Below are 23162 nucleotides of genomic sequence, written 5' to 3' on the forward strand. Positions count from 1 at the left end.
CCAGTGTTTTATACAGTTCAAGCATAACCTCCTTACTCTTGTATTCCATGCCTCAACTAATAAAGGCCTTCTTAATCACCTTATCTACATGGCCCAAAGGACAATGAAGGAGGCTATGGTGAAGAGACATGCCAGTACTGAGGTGTGGCTGAGTGGGTTGCACTCTCGCTGCTGAGTCAGAAGATTGTGGGTTCAAAATCCCACTCTGGGGAGATGAACACAAAAACTGGGCTGACACTCCAGTGCAGTACTGAGTGAGTGCTGCACTGTTGAAAGTGCTCTCTTTCAGATGGGACATTAACTCAGTCCCTGTCTACCCTCTCAGATGGATGTGAAAGATCCCATGGCACTATTTCAAAGAAGACATGGGTGTTATCCTGGACAATATTTATCCCACAATCATTATTGAAAAAAAACGATTATCTGGTCATCATCACAATGCTGTTTGTGGCAGTTTGCTTTGCGCAAATTAACTGCTATGTTTCTAAATTATAACAGTGACTACATTTCCAAAAATGTATTAATTGGCTGTAAAGCACTTTGGGATGCCCGGTGGTTTTCATAATGCACTATTTAAATACAAGTCTATTTTTTTCAGTGCCAGCTGTGGCTCAGTGGGTAGCACACTTGCGTCTGAGTCAGAAGGTTGTGGGTTCAAATCCCAATCCAGGGATTTGAGCGCATAAAAGTAGGTTGACACTCCAGTACAATGCTGAAGGAGTGCCACACTGTTGCATACTTGGAGTTCCTTCACGGCCAACAAGCCAAAGGTGGGCAGTAGAAACGCTACAAGGACACCCTCAAAGCCTCCCCGATAAAGTGCAACATCCCTATTGACACCTGGGAGTCCCTGGCCCAAGACCGCCCTAAGTGGAGGAAGTGCATCCGAGAGGGCACTGAGCCCCTCGAGTCTCAACACAGAGGGCATGCAGAAATCAAGCGCAGGCAGCGGAAAGAGCGTGTGGCAAACCAAAATACTCACTCCTTCTCTCATCGATTATCTGTCCCACCTGTGACAGAGTCTGGCTGTCGTATTGGACTGTTCAGCCACCAAAGAACTCACTTCAGGAGTGGAAGCAAGTCTTCCTCGATTCCGAGGGACTGCCTATGATGATGATGATGTTGGAGGTGCCGTCTTTCAGATGCGACGTTAAACCGAGGCCCTGTCTGCTCTCAGTTGGATGTAAAAGATCCCATGGCACTATTTTGAAGAAGAGCAGGGGAGTTACCCCCGGTGTCCCAGCCAATACTTATCCCTCAATCAACATAACAAAAAACAGATTATATGGTCATTGTCACATTGCTGTTTGTGGGAGCTGTGCGCAAATTGGCTGCCCGTGTTTCCCACATTACAACAGTGACTGCACTCCAAAAGTACTTCATTGGCTGTGAAGTGCTTTGCCACCGTCTGGTGGTCGTGAAAGACATTATATCAATGCAATTCTTTCTTTCTTCTTAAATCTCGTTCAGTGAAATTGTCCGATATGATTCATCTGTAAACTGGTCTAAAATGTATGGCAATCCCATTGATTTTTCCGCACCATTTCACCAGTAGTGGAATTGTATTGTGGTAAAGTTTGTACAGTGCAGAGTTTTTTGAGCTATCGTTCCTTCCCCAAGGTGGCTAGTTATTTACTACAGTTGAAGCAAAGCCGATGATTTGAAACACTGCGTGGAGAACTGTCGGTCCACAGTCAGCTCACCCCTGAGCCTCCCATAGGTGGCTGGTGAGCATTCCATGTGTGTAGAAATGCATGGAGAAGAAACGGTTTCCTCCTTTAGGAAAACAATACCAAAGATAGAAGAGTTCAGCATCGTACAGGGATAACAACAACAAAAAAAAACCATGCTTCAGGTTGGTGTAGCAAAGAAGTCTGTGCTGGGATTTTTTAAAGAGGTGTCACTTACCTCAACATGGTACTGAATGTACAATTGGCATGCACCAGGCTTACACTGAAATAATGAAGATAGTAGATAGCTGAAATAAACCAAATATGTATGTATGAGACTGTGTGCAGACTGAAGCTTACTCACCCGAAAGGACGATAAGGTGATGCATGTGAGACAGGATCTCAGAATTCTGTCCAGGCTGCCATTCATGATTACCGTATGAGATCAAGGATCAATCAAGCACAGATCTCATTCGGGCAAATTGGTAATAAGATGAACAACCAGGGTGTGCAACACAGCCCTGAGAACGAAGAACTTAAAGGCAGAAGTAGAACCACTTACCTGTGGGCAAGATTTTCGTCTTCATCCCTTGCCAATATTTATCCCTCAATCAACATCACCAAAACAGATTATCTGCTCATTATCACAATGCTGTTTGTGGGGGCTTGCTGTGCGCAGATTTAGCTGCCATATTTTACTACATTACAACAGTGACTATGGCCCAAAGTTTTCACATGATTTGCTCCTGATTTTTAGGAGCAACTGGTGTAGAACGGAGTATCTTAGAAATCGGAATTCGCCACATTTAGTTTCCTCCAGTTCTAGTCAGGTAGAACAGTTTCACTTTGGAACTGAATTTTCTTTTCAAAAGGGGGCGTGTCCAGCCACTGACGCCTGATTTCAAAGTTTCGTGAGTGAAAACGTACTTCAAACTAACTTAGAATGGAGTAAGTGAAGATTTTTGTACGCTTGAAAAAACCTTGTCTACACTTTAAAAAATCAGGCGCAGGTTACAAATTAGGCGTAGGGAACGAGGTGAGGGGGGAGGGGGGGGAAGGGAAGTCATTAAATTCTACAATCAATCCTTAGTTATACTTATACAAATATTATACAAATAAATCCAACCTGAATAAAAATTTATAAGCAAAGAAAAGATTAAATAAACCATGTTCCTACCTGTGTGAAAGTGCTTCAGGCAGGCCTTCAGGAAGCGGTGTGGTGTCAGTGTCTCGACGGCAGCGGCAGCAAGTAGCCTTCGAGCTGAGCTGCAGTGCTTGAGGCAGGCCTTTCATGTTGGAGACAGGCAGCGGTGTGGCGTCAGTGTCTCGACGGCAGCGGCAGCAAGCTTCGAGCTGAGCTGCAGTGCTTGAGGCAGGCCTTCATTCTCTTCGTGGCTGGCCGCGAAGAAGCAGCACCGGATGGACCCGAGGCCATTCGGCCATGAGATATCAGCGGCGTCAGTGGCTGGTCAGCAGCCGAAGAATCAGCAGCGGACCGACGTGAGGCCATTCGGCCATGAGATAGCAGCGGCGTCAGTGGCTGGCCGGCAGCCGAAGAATCAACGCAGGACACACGCAGCTCATTAAGGTTCTTGAGGCCATTCGGCCACGCTTTAGGGGCGGCGTCAGTGGCTGGCTGGCAGCCAAAGATACAGCAGCAGCCTTCAAGCTGTGAGGGGGACTGAGGCCATTTGGACAGGGAGAGGCAGCCACATAGACAGTTTTATATTTAAATTTGCAGAATGGGTGCTGCATTGTCAACACCACGTATTATGCAATGGTTCGCCATCAATTCACTGCATAGGGGAGAATTGATTAGAGCTCACCACACCAGGAACGTCGTAGCTCGTAGGTTGATGGGCAGGAGGCCTTACCCACGTCGACAATATCGAACCAGGCGCTCGTACCTGGACATGAGCGAGGCTGATTGTGTGAAAATGCTGCGTTTTCGCAGAGAAGTTGTCACTGAGATCTGTGATATGGTGAGAGCAGATTTGCAGCCCAGAAGCAGAACGCCAACTGCCTTGTCTGTTGAAGTGAAGGTAACAGCTGCACTTTCTTTCTATGCCTCTGGATCGTTTCAGGCTACAACTGGAGATGTGTGTGCCATCTCTCAACGTGCAATACATGCCTGCGTTTACCAGGTCACGGCTGCACTTTATGCGCGAAGGAATGACTTCATCAATTTCCCAATGACCGCACAAGCGATCCATGAGAGGGCTGTGAGCTTCTTCAGGATTGCCGGCTTCCCAAAGGTACAGGGCTGCATTGATTGTACCCACATAGCCTTGCGAGCACCTGTGGAGGAATCTGAGCAGTACCGAAATAGGAAAGGTTTCCACTCTATCAATGTGCAGCTCGTGTGTGACGACAAGCAGCGCATCATGTCAGTCGATGCGAGATACCCTGGCAGCACCCACGATGCATTCATCCTACGCGACAGCGTTCTATCTGACATGTTTGAGCAGCAGCCAGAAGGGCAGAGCTGGCTACTGGGCGACAAAGGGTACGGCCTGACCACCTGACTCATGACGCCCCTACGTGTGACATGGACAGAAGCTGACCGTCAATACAACATGGCGCACATTGCGACACACAGCATCATTGAGAGGACCATTGGCATATTGAAACAATGATTCCGATGCCTGGACCATTCCGGAGGACAGTTGCTATACTCTCCTCAGATTCTCCTCAACTTCACTGTTGTGTGCTGCATGCTTCATAACTTAGCCATCATGAGGCAGCAGGAGCTGGTAGTGGAACCCAAAGACCGACGTGAGGGTCCAGTGCATGATGATAGTATTATGGAAGACCAGGATGTGGATGATAACGACCATCAGGAAAGCATGCAAGTGCCTGATGCCGGAGCACGAGGTCGGAGGAGGGCCGTCCATCGTGCCACTTTAACGATTGCTCGAGACTTGCGCCAGCAGCTCATCCGTGAATGCTTCAACTACTGATGCCTGAGGGCTCTGCGACCACTTTTGCATATGGGCATGTTTATTCTTTGCAGTTGTTCCCACGTTGTGTTGTGTTAATGGAACATGAAACAATTTTAATGAAAAAATATTTTATTGAAAAGTTAACGTCACTCTAATAAAATATTTGTTGGACCAAACTATACTTTTTAATATGACTCTTGAAGATCACTTAAAAACTTTAAGATCACTTATAAACTTGTAAAGTTACAAAAGTTACAAAACACTTTCTATGTGAAAAGTTTTACACTCTAAGATCACTTACACTTTAAGATCACTTTTTAGATGCAAAATTAAATAATTTACAGAATGTGAGAGCATTTACACTATGAGATCACTTGAAAACCCTGAGATCACTTATATGTTGTAAAGTTACAAAACTTACAAAACAGTTTCATTGTGAAAAGTCTTACACTCTGAAGAACACTTAAACTTCAGGATCACTTTTTAGGTGCAAAATTAAATAAGATACAAAAAAATGTGAGAGCATTTACACTATAAGATCACTTAAAAACCATAAGATCCCTTATAAGTTGTAAAGTTACAAAACTTACAAAACAGTTTCAATTTGAAAAACGCTACTACAGCTACATCAAGAACAAGAACAAAAGCAGCAAAGAAAGGCTGCAACCATGTCTCATCCACATCTCAGTGAATGTTCACTTCCTCATGGGGGTGTCATCTGATTGGCTGGGCTGTGTGCCCTTATTGCAGCAGCTACCTCACCCAGGCCCTCCCTGATGGCCTGTGCCGTCGATTGCACTCCCTCGGACATTCCCTCCCTAAGTTCCCGTGTCATTACTGCTATTTCTCCCGTCAGGACCGTCAACTCTTCACCTACTGCATTGATGCCACCGATGAGTGATCGGGTAAGCTCATTGGTCTCCATACCCAATGCCACATCCTGAGTCGCATCTGTTGCAAGCTGCATCTCAGGAGAGTGTGTCTCCAATCTCCTCCTCTGCCTGGGTCTGCCTCGTGCCACCACTACACTGGGAGGTGCGGGCACGGACCGTGGGATGCTCGGTGTTGCAAGCGGCACCACTACACAGGGAGGCGCAGGCTGGGACTGTGGGACGCTCTCTGTTCCAGACGGCTGAACTGGAGGGAGAGGCTCGGGCTGGAACGGTAGGAGGCTCGGTGTTCCAGACGACAGCACTCGAGTGCGAGCCATGGGCTGGGATGTTGAACGAATGGGTGTAAACTGCTCCATGATATCAGCAGCAACACTGGGACCCGAAGCGTCGGAATCAAAACCATAGTAGGTGGAACCAGAACCTATGCGAGAGCGAGGCGCAGGCTGGGACGGTAGTGCACTGACTGTAGAATGCTGCATTCTACCAGCAGCACCACTGGGACCCGCAACATTGGAAGCGAAACCATGGAAGGTGGAACCAAGACCTATGCTAGGAGTTGAAACTCTGATGCCCCTTGATGGGGGCTCATAAACATTAAATTGGAAGCTCTCCCCTGCAGACATTTCAGTCATCGCTGCCATCATCCAGTCTGGATCGTCCGCAGCTGGTTGTACTGGTTCTTGTTCTGTACCCTCAGGATCCTCAGGGTTGGCAGCATCATCATCATCATCATCATCATCATCATGTTCTGCAAAATACATCAGAACAGTCAAATGCTTAACAGCAAGGGAGGGGGCCGGGTGGGTGGCATGAGTACTCTCACACATAGCAGGCCAGGCAGCAGGTTGATTTAAAGGGCCATGATGCATTTTCCTCTTCCTCGCGTGCGGGCTCAGCTTGTGCTGTACTGATTGCTTTACTCCATGTCCGACTCATCATAGCAGCTACCCTTTGTTCTAAGGGTGTCAGTGGATGCAGATTGGGCACGCCTCCTCCTGTCCGAGTTGCCTCCCTTTTGTTGTGGGCCAATTTCTTCTGCAAAGAGTAAAATATAACTTTTTACAGAGTGTGTCAGTCTGCAAGGTGGGACATACAGATAGCCAGGTTACAATTATGATTAAATTAAAAATGGGAAATATTACTTACACTAACTACTTGACCAAGGTCGTGCCATTTCTTTTTACACTGGCTTCCAGATCTCCTGGTATGCACCACTGCGCAGTAATCTTCTGCAACTTGGTTCCAGCGTTTCTTCATTTCTTTTGGTGGCACTTTTATGCGACCTCTGTTGCTGGTGTCTAGCTCCTGCCATCTCTGCTCAATTATGTTGACTAATATCTCCACTTCCTCATGCAAGAAATTCTTTGTTCTTGGTGGACGTTGATCTATTGCAAAGTTGAATTGGCACTCTTATTTCTCCAAACACACAGTCCTTAATTTGCATGCACCAATGCAGCACCGGTTCTGCAAGTTTAGCAGTGAAAAGCTGAACTCACTGATTTCAGCAGGTGATTTATTCAGCAGTGCTGCTAAAAGCACTCCCTCACACACAGAAATATCAAAAAAAATTAAATTACAAGCCTTTGCAGGGGTCCAAGAAACAAATCTTCACTTTTTCTGCAGTATTTTTAAAAATGGGCGAGTGCCAAAGTTTGTGTGAGACTGCGCGTGCGTACACGCTCCAACGCGCACATGCAGGGTTGCCGGCACCACGAAGGCTCATTTAAATTGTACCCGCCCCCTGCTGCTTAGAAAATCGGCGCGAGTGTTAGGCTCCGCCCCCTGCTGTGAAGAGCGCGCCGCGCCAAGCAGACATCGAGCTCCAAGAATATCGGATTTTTTTTTAGGCGCCGTTTTCGGCGCGAAAAACAGGCGCCCAGCTCGGAGGTGCGCCGTTTTCGCTGCGGCACGAAACTTAGGGCCTATACTTCCAAAATACGTCATTGGCTGTAAAGCACTTTGGGACGTCCTAAGGTCGTGAAAGGCGGCAGTTAAATGCAAGACTTTCTTTTCTTTTGTGGCTTAAAACCTTGTCGGCACGCAGGAAAATAATTGGGGAGGGGCGCAGTACCCTAAAGGAACCAGCTCCATTTTGATCTCTGTACTGTTTTACAGCGAAGCACTAAAGTTGAAAATCGAGCTCACTCTTCCAAACAGAAATCTGTTCTTCTAATTGCTAAAACTAACAAATTAAATAAACTATATGAAGCATGACACAGATACAAAGGGAGTTTGCTGATGGTTTTGTTCAGGGTATTAAACTTTAGTCGAGACAGTCCAGTAAAATCCTTTTAGGCGCTCCACATAGTTCAGCCTCTGCCAGCTCCTTATCCTCCAAGCTTTCATTGAAAATAGGGCAATTTGTTTAACCATGGCATGTTTGTTGACTCTGCTCAGGGCATTAGTCTTACCGTGTGCATTCTCATCCTATGTTTCTGTGCACTTGATTCTGTTGTTGTTTATGGTGGAACCGGGGTGAAGCCCCGATGGTGCACAACATCACCAGTCTCCGGAAGAGTAGGAGAGAAGATACGATATTTCAAAAGGTAGTTTTAAAGAAAGACTTGCATTTATATAGCGCCTTTCACAACCTCAGGATGTCCCAAAGTGCTGAACAGCCAATGAAGTACTTTTGAAATGTAGTCAGTGTTGCAATGTCAGAAACGGGGCAGCCAATTTGTGCACAGTAGAGCTCCACAAATAGCAATGAGACAATTGATCAGATAAGCTGTTTTCGTGATTGTAATGTATTTGCTTCATGAGTTCTTTGCTTAAGAATTCATAGCAACACATTGCTATTAAGAACTATTTGGTTTATTAACAAAAGCTTTAACGATCACACTACACATTACCAGTTCATCACCAGGCTCACAACCGCCTGCCTCATCATGGATCCCCCGAACCCAACTGGCTGGGGTTTTATTGAGTCGTGTGAACATCATGTGACTGGCTAAGTCACTCCTAACTCAACAGCTCTACAACTAACAGGGTGGCACAGTCACTCCTATCCGTCTTCACTAAAACTCAGTTTTTCTCCAACTTATCAAGCTCTGGCTCAACCTGTGATTTGAATGCATGTGGTACCGGCCTTGGTATTCAAAAAATAGGTTTGACATCCAACCTAATCCGAATATGTGCATTATATCCCTTGATGCCTTTGTATGAGTACTCAAATATGTTAGCATATATCTCCAACAGACTATCTAGCCGAGACTTAACCATTTCTGTACTATAGACACTGTACCAATCCAAACAAAGCACTCTTAGCCACTCTTTGCTCATAAGTGTTGGCCAATTGACGTATTTTAATATAATAGTCGGTAATCCTGCATGTTGCCCCTGGTATTGTAATATACACTCCATTTGTCCAAGCATCTGCAGTTTTTTCCCCTGATTATGTTTTCAGCTCTGCTGAGCTCACCGTTAGTGGTATGCCCCTGAAATTCTTGTAATACACATCCGACTCATTATTGAGTAATCAGCCGCTGTATCTATTGTCATATTAATCCACCGATTATGAATCAGTGCTAACGTTCTGAAATCCTGACATAAGGAATGTACTGCCTTGCCCTTCACTGCATATACACCAAAACCGACATTGTTCTGATCAGTTTCCACCCAGTGAAGTCTTTGATTATTGTTGGGCCTGTCCTTGGATTTACATGCGGCTGCAATGTGTTTCCTACTTGGCACCAGTAGCATCTTGCCCACTTGAACAGACACTGTTGTGTGGTATGGTTGCTATTACACCTATGACATCTATTCTTTTTGGTTTCCTACGGCTCACCCTCTTCTGCCTTTCTACAGCCCGGTGACTATGAACTGCTACTGCTGCTGGTATGGGTGAAATTCCTTAAGATTTTTCTCTGCCATCTCCATGGAGGTGGCTATCTTGCAAGCTTTCTCAAAACAGAGATATCCATAACTAACAATTTTGATTGGATGCGTTCATCCATTAGTCCAATTTATCTGGAAGAGCCCTCTCCCGCAGAGAGTTGTTGATGCCAGTTCGTTAGATATATTCAAGAGGGAATTGGATATGGCCCTTACGGCTAAAGAGATCAAGGGGTATGGAGAGAAAGCAGGAAAGGGGTACTGAGGTGAATGATCAGCCATGATCTTATTGAATGGTGGTGCAGGCTCGAAGGGCCGAATGGCATACTCCTGCACCTATTTTCTATGTTTCTATCTAGGAATCCTCCAAAATTACAGTGTAGAGATAATTTTCTTATGGTAACAATGTATTCACTGATGGTTTCATTAGGTCTTTGGTTTCTCATTGCAAACTTATAACTCTCTGCTATTTCTAAAAGCTGTGGATCAAAATGATTTTTGAATATCTGTAATATGTCTGATAATGAAGCATCTTTAACCTTTCTTGTAGTTAACAAATTCACTGAGATGCCATATTCTCTGCACCAATCAAGACTGACAGGACAGCTTTCATCTTCTCCTGGATTGCTTGATTGTGAATCTGCTACACCTACTGAGATTTCATTAATGTAATTAGCTCTAAAAAACAGTAACAAACATTCACTTTAGGATCTGAAGGATTCCTTATTCCTGTCAAAGGCTCCCAAATTACTGACATAACTCATTGTCACATCCATATTGCCTTCTTACCTTAGAGCGAAATTCCACCAAATATTTCTTCATGAAGAAATCCCATCTTCATCATCATTTGCAATGTATTTGCTTCAAGGGTTCTTTGCTTAAGAATTCATAGCAACACATTGCTATTAAGAACTACTTGGTTTATTAACAAAAGCTTTAACATTTCACCCTACATATTGCCAGTTCATCCACCAGGCTCACAACCACCTGTCTCATCGTGGATCCCTAGAACCCAACTGGCTGGGGTTTTATTCAGCCTTGTGAACATGACGTGACTGGCTAAGCCACTCACAACTTAATTGCTTGACAAACCTAAGAGCATAAGCAGAGGTGGAGGGATAAATATTAAACACAGAACACCAACAGAACTCACCAGCAATTCTTTGAATAGTGCCAAGGGATTTTTTTTTTACAGCCACTTGGGAGCGCAGATGAGGCTACGGTTTAACATATTGGGGGAGAAATTCATTATCGACCCGTTTGTGGGGGAGGTAGTTCTGGATATCCGGGAAATTTAGTGACAGGCACTAATGTTGACCTGTTCTCAAAAAATTGGCTTTAATGCACCAGGAAGGAAGTGGAGCACTAAATCAAACACTCCAATTCCTTTTGGAGCGCTAAAGAATGCGGGCGGGGCAGAAACCTCAGTGGCCCTGCATACTAAGCCATGCAGTGCTGCCACATACAATGGGCCCATCCTTCATTTAAAAGGGAAGAGCCATCGCTGCAGGTACTGCAATTTAAAACGGACCTAACTAGACCACAAAGGGAGAGGCAAACCTGCGCGATCAGACCGACACTCAAACGGAGTGCCGTGCTGAGCGCTCGCGGGCAGGAACCTGCGGAGAAAACGGCAACAACGAAGGTAAATTTTTTTTTACTTATTTCGGCCACCTCGCTGTTAATCATCGCCCCGGTAGCGGCCGGCCGCCCGATCCATGCCTCCTGCGGCTGCCAGTGTTTTCGCCCGGCGCTGCTGCAGGGGGCAGAAGTGAATTTTGGGTTCGGGGAGCTAACGGGGTGATGTGCGCGGGGCTGACGTCACGATCTCCGGGCGCAGGAGATCGGGCCGCAACACCATGATGCCGCTAAACTCCCGCCCAAAGTGGCGCGTGTTGATGTCAGTGCCGTTCCTGGTCATAAAAGCATTTGTGCCCCGTTACTAACGGGGGGGCACAACTGCACCCAATTTCTCGCCCATTATCCGAAAGACGGCACCTCCGACATTGCAGCACTCCCTCAGCACTGCACTGGAGTGTCAGCCGAGATTTTCGTGCTCAAGTCTCTGGAGTGGAACTTGAACCCACAACCGTCTGACTGAGATGCGAAAGTGAGAGCAAGTTTGGGATTTGATAGCCTGTAAGACTGCAAGAAGGAGGAAAGGATGAGGAGCTGTATAGTTCTTGGTTCCTGGGAAAGAATGAGTTAGAGTAGGAGATGGAAGAAGCGGCTTGATTTCAACGCATTGAGAATGCAAGAAGGAAGATTCTGTTGGAAAGGTGCTTGGATGAGGAAAAATTCACGGGGCAATTTTATAATGGCCAACATTGGAATCTAAGTCCAACCGATCCTTAGATTCTAAATGCGGTTCACAACCCTGTCAATATTATCATTTATATCCAAAATAACGAGGCTATGATTTGGAGGACAGATTACAATCTTTTCATTCGTGCAACCTTCATCAGCAGAACATAAGATAATTGTGTTCGGAGGAAAAAAGTATGAAAGAATTTACTGGACCCCTGAAGCTAAACTTCAAAAACAATAAACAAAATTGTACCTTTACAATCCCTTTTAGTTAATTGCAGTATTCGCTGTGCAGCTAATTTAATATGTTATTACCGGCCCATACAAAGGGCCAAGAGTAAAGAAAAATTCGAGACAGATGGCTCCATGGGGAGTGTAAAGAGGTAATTATGGCACTAGTTGAGAGGAATCTAAAAAATATTATTAGCATAGAATTCCAACATGTCACAGAGAGTAAAATTGCCACCATATTTTCAATATTCTGTTTCGGAGGCTTCATCAACTGTTACATTATACATTCCAGGTAAGAAAATAATTTATTAAATTAACTTTGTACGTCACTCAATGCTTAATAGTTAATGCATTCTGCGTCACCGAATATGCCACGATGCACAATTTGGATCTGGGAATCATTTCTTTTCAGTGCATTTGCGTACCTGGTTCGAGGATTCAGATTGACGAGCGGGAAACACAAGGCGGGAGGCTGGGAAAGGCACCTCTTGCCTTATTTACATGGATCTGCACCCACTGCCACTGCAGGCTCAGCTCTGCAGCGTACCTCGCCACAACCCTCCACCCCACCGCCGCCCCCCCCCCACCCCCTCTTGGCAGCTGGGGAATTTAATTTAAATTAGCCATGAACTGATTGAATGGCAGAGCAGGCTACTGCACAAGATAAGAGCTCACATGATTGGGGTAATATATTAGCGTGGATAAAGGATTAGCTAACTAACAGAAAACAGAGAGTCGGGATAAATGGGTCATTTTCAGGTTGGCAAACTGTAACTAGTGAGGTGCCACAGGGATCAATGCTGGGGCCTCAACTATTTACAATCTATATTAATGACTTGGATGAAGGGACCGAGTGTAACGTAACCAAATTTGCTGATGATACAAAGATAGGCGGGAAAGCAAGTTGTGAGGATGACGCAAAGTATCTACAAAGGGATATAGATAGGCTCAGTGTGTGGGTAAAAATTTGGCAGATAGACAACAATGTGGTAAAATGTGACGTTATGCATTTTGGTAGGAAAAATAAAAAAGCAAATAATTATTTAAATGGGGAGCGATTACAAAATGCTGTTGTACAGAGGGATCTGGGGTTTCTTGTGTATGAAATGCAAAAAGTTAGCCTGCAGATCCAGCAAGTAATCAGGACGGCAAATGGAATGCTGGATTTTATTGCAAAGGGGATGGAGTATAAAAGTAGGGAAGTCCTGCTCCAACTGTACAGGGCATTGGTAAGACCACACCTGGAGTACTGCGTACACTTTTGGTCTCCGTATTTAAGGAAGGATATACTTGCATTGGAGGTAGTTCAGAGAAGGTTCACAAGGTTGATTCCTGAGATGAAGGGGTTGTCATATGAAGAAAGGTTGAGCAGGTTGGGCCTATACTTGGAGTTTAGAAGAATGAGAGGTGATCTTATTGAAACGTAAGAGATTCTGAGGGGGCTTGACAGGGTGGATGCAGAAAGGATGTTTCTCCTCATGGGGAAATCTAGAACTAGGGGGGCATAGTTTCAGTATATGGGGTCGCCCATTTAAAACAGAAATGAGGAGGAATTTCTTCTCTCAGAGGGTCGTGAATTCTCTACCTCAGAGAGCTATGGGGAGCGGGCGGGGAAATGTTGAGGCCAGGATCGGATCAGCCATGATCCCGGGTTCGGTTGGCCTGCCAACAGGTAGCCTAGCACCCCCTCCTCGGTGCTGGCCCAGCCGAAACCCTCCTTAATGGTCCAGTAGATTGAAGTTTAAAAAGCACAAAGGCTCTCCCCTTGAAGTGAAGGGAAGAGCCGTGGTGATGCGATGTGGTGCCGCGATGACATAATCGCAGCGATGAATATGCACCGCCCCCAACTTCCGCCCCTCAATTTCTGTCTCCGCCGCATTTTTGCCCCTCAGGCGTAATCACTGCCTCCTATTATAACCGACTTACGGACGAAAACAAAAAAAACCCCCAAAAAGCGCAATTTCTCGAAAGAGTCGACCTGAACCACAGCTGCAGTCAAACACATCAAGATGGGGTGATAGCGCCCCTTTTTCAGGCAGGGGGCAATTTGTACCCCCAAATGTCTTGAAATACAGGTTGGAGTTTTACAATGCCGGAAACTATGTTAGACCCACAGATGCAGCCACTTACAATTAAGTCCACCGTTAGCTTTAAAATTGAGCTGGTAGCCACAGTTTGCACATGCCCCATTCGGGCAAACTCTGACTCCAGATCAAGGCAACTCTGGGATTATATGCTAGTTATTCAAAGGATCTAACCCTGAAAAATGGGGCTCAGCCACATTTTAGTCAGTATGTCGGAAGCCCAAGAAAGGAAGTGGCAGTTCTAGACTCAGTTTTAGGGAATGAAGCTGGGCAAGTTTAAGGGGTATCAGTGGGAGAGCATTTTGGTGCTAGTGATCATAATTTAGTTTGATTTAGGGCAGTTACGGAAAAGGACACAAATAGACTAGGAATAAAACTTCTCAATTGGGGAAAAGCTAATTTTACTAAGCTGAGATGTGATTTAGCCAAAGTGGACTGGGAACAGCTACTGGAAGGGAAATCAGTGTCAGAGCAACGGGAGGCATTCAAGGAGGAGATTCGGAGGGTTCAGAGCAAGTGTGTTTCCTTAACGGAAAAGGATAGGACCAACAAATCTAGAGCCCCCTGGATGTCAAGTGGCATACAGAGTAGGATAAAGAAAAGAAATGGAGGCTTATGACAAATACTGAAGGCTAGATTCTGCAGAAACCCGAGAGGAATGTAGAAAGTGCAGGGGTGAAATTAAAAAGGAAATTAGGAAAGCAAAGAGAGAGCATGAAGAGAATTTGGCAAGTAAAATCAAGGAAAACTGAAAGATCTTTTATTAATACATTAAAAGCAAGAGGATAACTAAAGAAAGAGTAGGGTCTATCAGAAACCATAAAGGTAACCTGTGTGTGGAGGTGGAAGATGTGGTTCTCAATTAACATTTTGGGTCTGTTTTCACAAAAGAGAGAGGCGATGCAGACATTGCAGTCAGAGATGAGGATTGTGAAATATTAGATGAAATAAACATAGTGAGAGATGAAGTATTAAGGGGTGTAGCAGTTTTGAAAGTGGATAAATCCCCAAGCCCAGATGAAATGTATCCCAGGCTGTTAAGAGAGGTAAAGAGGAAATAGCAGCGGCTCTCTGGGTACAGGTGTGGTGCCGAAGGACGGGAGTACTGCTAATATTGTACCTTTGTTTAAAAAAGGGGAAAGGGATAGACCGAGTAATTACAGGCCAGTCAGCCCAACCTTGATGTTATTGGAAAAAGTCCTGAGAGACAGGATAAATCTTCATTTAGAAAGACAGAGTGTAATCAAGGACAGTCAGCATGGATTAGTTAAGGGAAGGTCGTGTCTGACTAACGATTGAATTTTCTGAGGAGTTAACAAGGAGGATCGATGAGGGCAGTGCATTTGATGTAGTGTATATGGATTTTTATAAAGCTTTTTATAAGGTCCCACAAGGCAGACTGGTCAGGAAAATAAAAGCTCATGGGATAAAGGGAAAAGTGGAAAGTTGGATCCAAAATTAGCTCGGAGGCAGGAAGCAAAGTGTAAAGGTCGATGGGTGTTTTTATGATTGGAAGGCTGTATCCAGTGGGGTTCCGCAGGGCTCAGTGCTAGGTCTCTTGCTTTTTGTGGTATATATCAATGATTTAGACTTGAATGTAGGGGTTATGATTAAAAACAGTTTACAACAATTGGCTGTGTGGTTGATAATGAAGAGGAAAGCGGTAGATTGCAGGAAGATATCAATGGACTGGTCAGGTGGGCAGAACAGTGGCAAATAGAATTCAATCCTGAGAAGTGTGAGGTAATGCATTTGGGGAGGCACAGAATAGAAGAGCAGGGAGGTTATGCTTGAACTGTATAAAACACTAGTTAGGCCACAGCTAGAGTACTGTGTGCAGATCTGGTCATCACATTACAGGAAAGATGTGATGGCACTTTTAATGACTCAAGAGTCTGGTTACTGTAAACTCACTCAGGTGCAACCTGATCTATCCTTATTCCAGCCCAAGAGTGTCAGCTTGACAAAGACACACAGCTTATATACAGGTGTCCAAGCACACATGCCAAATGCGTACAGCCCGATGACCTCCAACCGTGGCGCCCTCTGGTGTCTGGTGATCCCCAGGCATTCATACATAACAACATCCCCTTTTAAAATCTTAACAACAGTCTTTCTACAAATTAAGACTGTCTGGGGCTTTCCTCTCACGAGTTGATCGTGTCAGTTCAACTTTGACTCTGAGTGATCATTCTGAGTCCGTTGAGACTGAGAGCTGAGTAGCCGATCTGATGGGAGTAGTCATGACCACATCAGAGACTGAAGGTTCAGAGTCAGTAATGTCAGCAGAGTCCTCTGATGAGTGAACAATGGTTGTGTAAGAGAAAATGGGCATTGGAGGTATTAGTGAAATAAGGTTTAAAATGCCGGCTTCTACATCGGCTCAGCAAAAGGGGCAAAAGGTCTGTAGCTGACCTCACACATTCTGACATATTCCAGTACCAAAGACCCTGAGGCCTCGGTTTCAACTGATGTACTAGGACATTAGGTAATATTAAGGTACGTCCAGTCCGACAAGATAAGACACCATGGAAGAATCTAAACAGATACTGATAAGACTCCGTGAAAAGACTCTAAACAGACTTTTAGGCACCATGTATAATCAACAAATTCTAACCCAATGGAGGCCATCCCAGTTAAGGGCTAAGGTTGCCTTGAGATCCTGGTCTGTCAATCCAAAATATTACTATTAAGGTAACCCAATTAGAGATTGAGGGAGGTCGTACTGGGGAGCGAAGAGGTCTATGCAATGTATAAATGATATACGATGTTGCTATTTGGAGAACATCTCCACTCACAGGTGGCTGTGATGAGACATCCACAATTAAAGATCGTTATACCTTGCCATCCGTCTCTGTCTACTAATGTCGAGGGCTGCTACGCGGGTTGGGACGAGCGTCGACCCTTTATATCAGAGGGCCCGCTCATGGGAAGAGAAGCCTTCCCATTTTTCCCCTTCAATTGGTTGGTCACTGACCGCATCTTCCTCACTTGCTTCTAGTTCATCCGTTGCCGCAGTTTAACCTGGTCAAGGTGTTTCCTGCATGTTTGCCCATTCTTGAGCATGACAATAAACACTCTGTTACCCTCCTTGGCTGTAACAGTGCCGGCGATCCACTTTGGACCTTGACCATAGTTCAGTACATAAACCGGATCGTTGACCAAGATGTCACGTGACACGGCAACACGATCATGACACCATTGCTGACTTTGACATCTGTTTTCAACACAATCATTCATATCAGGATGAACAAGAGAAAGCCTGGTCTTGAGATTTCTCTTCATCAGCAGCAGAAACCCCAGTAAGCGTATGAGGTCTTGACCTATAACTGAGCAATATACACATGACAACCATCTCTGCAGTGAACCCTGAGTTACACGTTTCATACTTTGCTTGATCGTTTGAACGGCACACTCTGCTTGACCATTAGAAGCAGGCATGAATGAAGCTGATCTCACATGTCTGATGCCATTGAGTTTCATGAACTCCTCGAACTCAAGACTTGTGAAGTAAGATCCATTGTCGCTCACAGCAATGTCAGGCAAACCATGAGTAGCAAACATGATACGAAGGTTCTCAACGGTAGCTGTAGACTTGGTGGATGACATAATAACACATTCTATCCACTTAGAATTTGCATCCACTACGACAAAAAACATCTTTCCTAGGAACGGGCCCGCAAAATCAATGTGGATCCTCGACCATGGTTTGGATGGCCATGACAAAAACTCAGCGGAGATTCCGCTGGTACTTTACTTAGCTGCATGTAAGTATTGCACTGATGCATGCATGATTCCAGATCAGAGTCAACTCCAGGCCACCATACATGACAATACCATGATGAATGCTATGAAGTTTACGTACAAATTTTTCTCTACCTTTCTTAGGCATGATTACACGATTTCCCCACAGTAAACAGTCTGACTGAATGGACAGCTCATCCTTGCAATGGTTATAAGGTTTGATCCCCTCATGCATCTCCATAGGTATGGCAGACCAATCACCACTGAGTAGCCACCGTTTCACAACCGATAAAATAGGGTCATGGCTGGTCCAGATCCTAACATTTTGAGCAATGACAGGGGTTCCTTCACTCTCAAAAGCATCCATTACTAACAGTAGATCTGCAGGTTGAGACGTCTCCAACTCAGTTGTGGGCAAGGGCAGACGGCTTTGTGCATCGGCACAATTCTCAGTACCAGGTCTATGATGGATGACGTAATCATAGGCAGACAATTCAGCGCCCACCATTGAATACAGGACGATGCATTGGTATTAATACCTTTGTTTCCACAAATAATGAAATGAATGGCTTGTGATTCGTTTCTAGTTCAAAACGAAGATCAAACAAGTACTGCTGCATTTTTTTTTACCCCATACACACAGGCGATCAGCAGCAATCTTCCTCCCGAGGCATTCGACTTCATACCATCTGGGGTGCCATGAATACACACTTCGACTGTTTCAGCCTGAGTCCCACTTTGTCCAGATGCGATAGGACTTCAAGATTGTTCAGATGTTCAGCAGTGTCATGGCCTGTGACCAGAATGTCATCTTGAAACACGACAGTTCTAGGAACGGACTTCAGTAAACTCTCCTTATTCCTCTGAAATATGGCTGCAGCCGAACGAATCCCAAAAGGACACCTATTGTAGATGAACAGTCCTTTATGGGTGTTGATGCAGGTGAGTTTCTTTGAAGTGTCGACAAGCTCGTGGGTCATATAGGCCGATGTCAGACCCAGTTTCGTGAATGACTTTCCATCAGCTAGCATGGCGAACAGATCATCAGCTCTTGGTAACGGATATTGATCCTGTTTTGAAAATCAAGTTAATTGTAACCTTGTAGGTTACAAATCCTGACATTGCCATCACTCAACACAGGAACAATGGGACTAGCCCACTCGTCAAACTCGACCGGTGATATGATCCCTTCACGTTTGAGTGTCAAGCTTAATTTCAAACTTCTCACTCATCATGTACGGAATAGACCGAGCTTTGTGATAGACAGGCCTTGCATTGGAGTCCAGGTGAATCTGCACCTTGGCTCCCGTAAAATTGCCAATGCCCGGTTCAAACAAAGAAGGAACCTTTTTCAATACTTGAGCACACGAAGTATCATGCAACGAGGACAACATCGTGACATCATTCCAATTTAGCTTGATTTTCTCGAGCCAATTCCTGCTGAACAGCGTTGGAAAATTACCTGGGATGATCCATAATGGTAACTTGTGAACCACACCCTCATATGACACCTCGATTGCTGCATTGCCGAGCACTGGTATGAGTTCCTTAGTGTAAGTACGCAACCCGGCATTGACTGGACTCAGCTTCGGTTTCGCAGCCTTAGTGTCCCACAGTTTGTCGAATGTCCTTTGGCTCATTATCGACTGGCTTGCACCCATGTCCAGTTCCATTGATACAGGCACGCCATTCAGCTTCACATTAACGACTATCAGCTGGCTCTTGCTCAGGAACGAATACAGTCCATTCACTTCCTCCTCAGGTTGCATGTCCGGGTCATCACTGAACTGGTCCTCATCAACCACGTGGTGAGCCGCATCACGCTTGCTCCATTGTGGACACATCCTGTGAAGATGCCCCACTTTCGAACATCCATTGCATGAGTATTGTCTAAACCGACACTGATGAGGCCGATGATTGCCCCCACAATGCCAACAGCGTAAAATCTGGTTCGAACCAGTTGGCAGGCTCTGAGCAGCGGCAGGTTTCATGTAAGCAGCTCTGCCCGAAGACAATGCCATCTTGTTCACAGTACTTGCCATGGAACTCCGACTCGATGATATCTACCTCAAATTATCATCCATCGTCATGCATGCCCGGGCATTCGTATTGGCCTTTTTTCAAATCCAGCGTCTCTGCAGCCAACAGCTTCCTGAGGATCACATCAAGGCTGATGTCTATCACGAAGACATCACGCTGCATGTCTTCCAGCATGTTCCCGAACTTCCACGACTCAGCAAGACATCGCAGGTCGGCAACAAATCCCGACATGTCCTGACCCTCAACACGAACATGCTTGTAGAAACGGTAGCGTGATATGATGGTCCCCTCTTTTGGCTTCAGATGGGTACCCACCAACATACACAATTCCTCCTACCCTTTTTCCACCGGACGTACAGGTGAGAGAAGATCCTTCATGAGGTCGTAAATTTTCGGACCACAAATGGTGAGGAGAACTACCCTGCGCTTAACTGCGTAGGCCTCTGCCTTCATGCCGTTGGCCACAAAGTCCTGATCCAGGCAGTCAACAAAATCCATCCAATCCCCATTCTCCATGAATCTCTCCAGGATTCCAACAGTGCCAACTACCTCATCGCCAATTGTAATGACTCAAGAGTCTGGTTACTGTAAACTCATTCAGGTGCAACCTGATCCATCATTATTCCAGCCCAAGAGTGCCAGCTTGACAACGACACACAGCTTATATACAGGTGTCCAAGCACACATGCCACATGTGTACAGCCCGATGACCTCCGACCACAGCGCCCTCTGGTGTCTGGTGACCCCCAAGCATTAATACATAACAGCACTAGAGCGGGTACAGAGGAGATTTACGAGGATGTTGCCTGGACTGGGGAATTGTAGCTATGAGGAAAGATTGGATAGGCTGGGTTTGTTTTCTTTGGAACAGAGGAAGCTGAGGGGAGACCTTATTGATGTGTATAAAAGTATGAAGGGCCTTGATAGAGTGCATAAGAAGGATCTATTTTCCTTAGCAAAGGGTCAAGAAACATGATGCACAGATTTAAAGTAATTGGTACGAGGTTTAGAGGGGATTTGAGGGGAATGTTTTTCACCCAGAGGCTGGTGGGGGTCTGGAACTCACTGCATCAAAGGGTGGTAGAGGCAGAAACCCTCACCACATATAGAAAGTACTTGGATATGCACTTGAAGTGCCGTAAACTACAGGGTTGCGGACAAAGAGCTGGAAAGTAGGATTAGGCTGGATAGCTCTTTGTCGGCTGGCGCAGACACGATGGGACGAAATGGCTTCCTTCCGTGCTGTAAATTTCTATGATTGTATGATTTAGTGAGCTTTGGGGTAGCTTACAGAGATTGGCTTAGAAATTGGCCTCCTTAGCGCCTCCCATTATCGCCTCCGGGGGTGGGGGGGGGGTGGCGGCTAACCACTTACCGATTGGGCGCGGCGAGATCTCCATGACACCCGCTAAGTTTGGCGAGAGCTTCGCGGCGGCGGTAAGACTTTGCGCCCCGATCTCCTACGCCCGGAGATCGTGATGTCATCGCTTTGCGCATTGTCCCGAGGGCGCCACGGACCCGAACTTCGGTTTCTGCGCCCTGCAGCATCGCCTGGCGAAAACACCGGCGGCTGCAGGAGGTGTTGGTCAGGAGGCTGGGAGCTTCGGGGGGGGGGGGGGGGGGGCGGGTTAAAGGGGAGTTGGCCGAGTTAAGTAAAAAAAAAAATGTCCCAACTCGTGTTTCTCCTTTTATTAACTTCATCTTCGGCTGCGATTGATCAGCCCGGCACTCTGCTGCAGTGCATCGGGCTGACCGGACAGGATAGTGGTGCCGTCGGCGACCAGATAAGTCTTTCCATTGTAGAGCCTGCAGCGATGGTCCTTGCCTTTAAGGGAGGGAAGGGGCCTCAGATGGCAAGAGTCCTGCATGGCCCAATGTGCAGCGCTGCACACCTACCACCCCACCTGCTGCCTGTTGCGCTCCAGGAAGGAAGTGGAGTGTTTGATTTAGCGCTCCACTTCCTTCCTGCAGCGCAAACCCCTAATTTTTTCAACTTTTGAAAGTTAAAGCCCCAAACCTTTTGTGATATACATCAATGATCTAGACTGGAATATAGGGGGTATGTTTAAGAAGTTTGCAATTGACACCAACATCAGTTGTGTGGTTGATAATGAAGAAGAAAGCTGTGGACTACAGGAATATAGCAATCAACTGGTCAGGTGAGACAGAACAATGGCAAATGAAATTTAATCTGGATAAGTGTGAGGTAATGCATTTTGGTGAGGGCTAACAAGGAAAGGGAATACACCTTAAATGGTAGGACACTGAGAAGTGTAGAGAAACAAAGGGACCTTGGAGTGCATGTCCACAGATCCCTGATGGTAGCAGGCCAGGTAGAAAAGGTGGTTAAGAACTAAATGGAATGCTTGCCTTTATTAGCTGAGGCTTAGAATACAAGAGCAGGGCGCTATGCTTGAACTGTATCATACACTGGTTAGGCCACAGCTGGATTACTACGTGCAGTTCTGCTCACCGCATTACAGAAAGGGCGAGATTGCACTGGAGAGGGTACAGAGGAGATTTACAAAGATGTTGCCCAGAGTGGAGAATCTTAGTTATGAGGACAGATTGGATAGGCTGGATTTGTTTTCCTTGGAACAGAGGAGGCTGAGGGGAGACTTCATTGAGGTGTATAAAATTAAAAGGGGCCGAGATATAGTGGATAGAAAGGATCTATTTCCCTTAACAGAGGGGTCAACACCCAGGAGGCATGAATTTAAAGTAATTGGTAGAAGGTTTAGAGGGGATTTGAGGGGAAATTTCTTCTTGGAGAGAGTTGTGGGGGTCTGGAACTCACGGCCTGAAAGGTTGGTAGAGGCAGAAACCCTCACCACATTTAAAAAGTACTTGGATGTGCACCTGAAGTGCCATAACCTGCAGGGTTACGGACCCAGAGCTGGAAAGTGGGATTTGGCTGGATAGCCTCTTGTTGGCCGGCACGGATACCATGATTCTATGAAATGGGACGCTCCCGAATTTCTCCCCCATCGAATTTACAGCACATAAACAGGCCATTCGGCTCAACTGGTCCGTGCCGATGTTTATGTTCCAAATGAGCCTCTTCCTTTGCCTCTTGATCTACCACTGTATATCCTTCTGTTCCTTTCACCCTGAAGCACTTATCTAGCTTCCTCTTAAAGGTTATTCGCCTTAACTCATTCTTGTGCTAGTGAGTTCTGCATTCTCACCACTCTCTTGGTAAAGAACTTTCCCTGAATTCGTCATTGGATTTATTTGTGACTATCTTTTATTTACGGCACCGAGTTTTGGACATCCCCACAAGTGGAAACATCTTCTCTACAAACCTGGTAAAATGCCTTCATAATTTGATACCGAGATGAGGAGAAACTTCTTCACCCAGAGAGTGGTGAACCTGTGGAATTCTCTACCACAGAAAGTTGTTGAGGCCAATTCACT

Source organism: Pristiophorus japonicus, chromosome 4 (assembly GCF_044704955.1).
Source record: "Pristiophorus japonicus isolate sPriJap1 chromosome 4, sPriJap1.hap1, whole genome shotgun sequence".
NCBI lineage: Eukaryota > Metazoa > Chordata > Chondrichthyes > Pristiophoridae > Pristiophorus > Pristiophorus japonicus.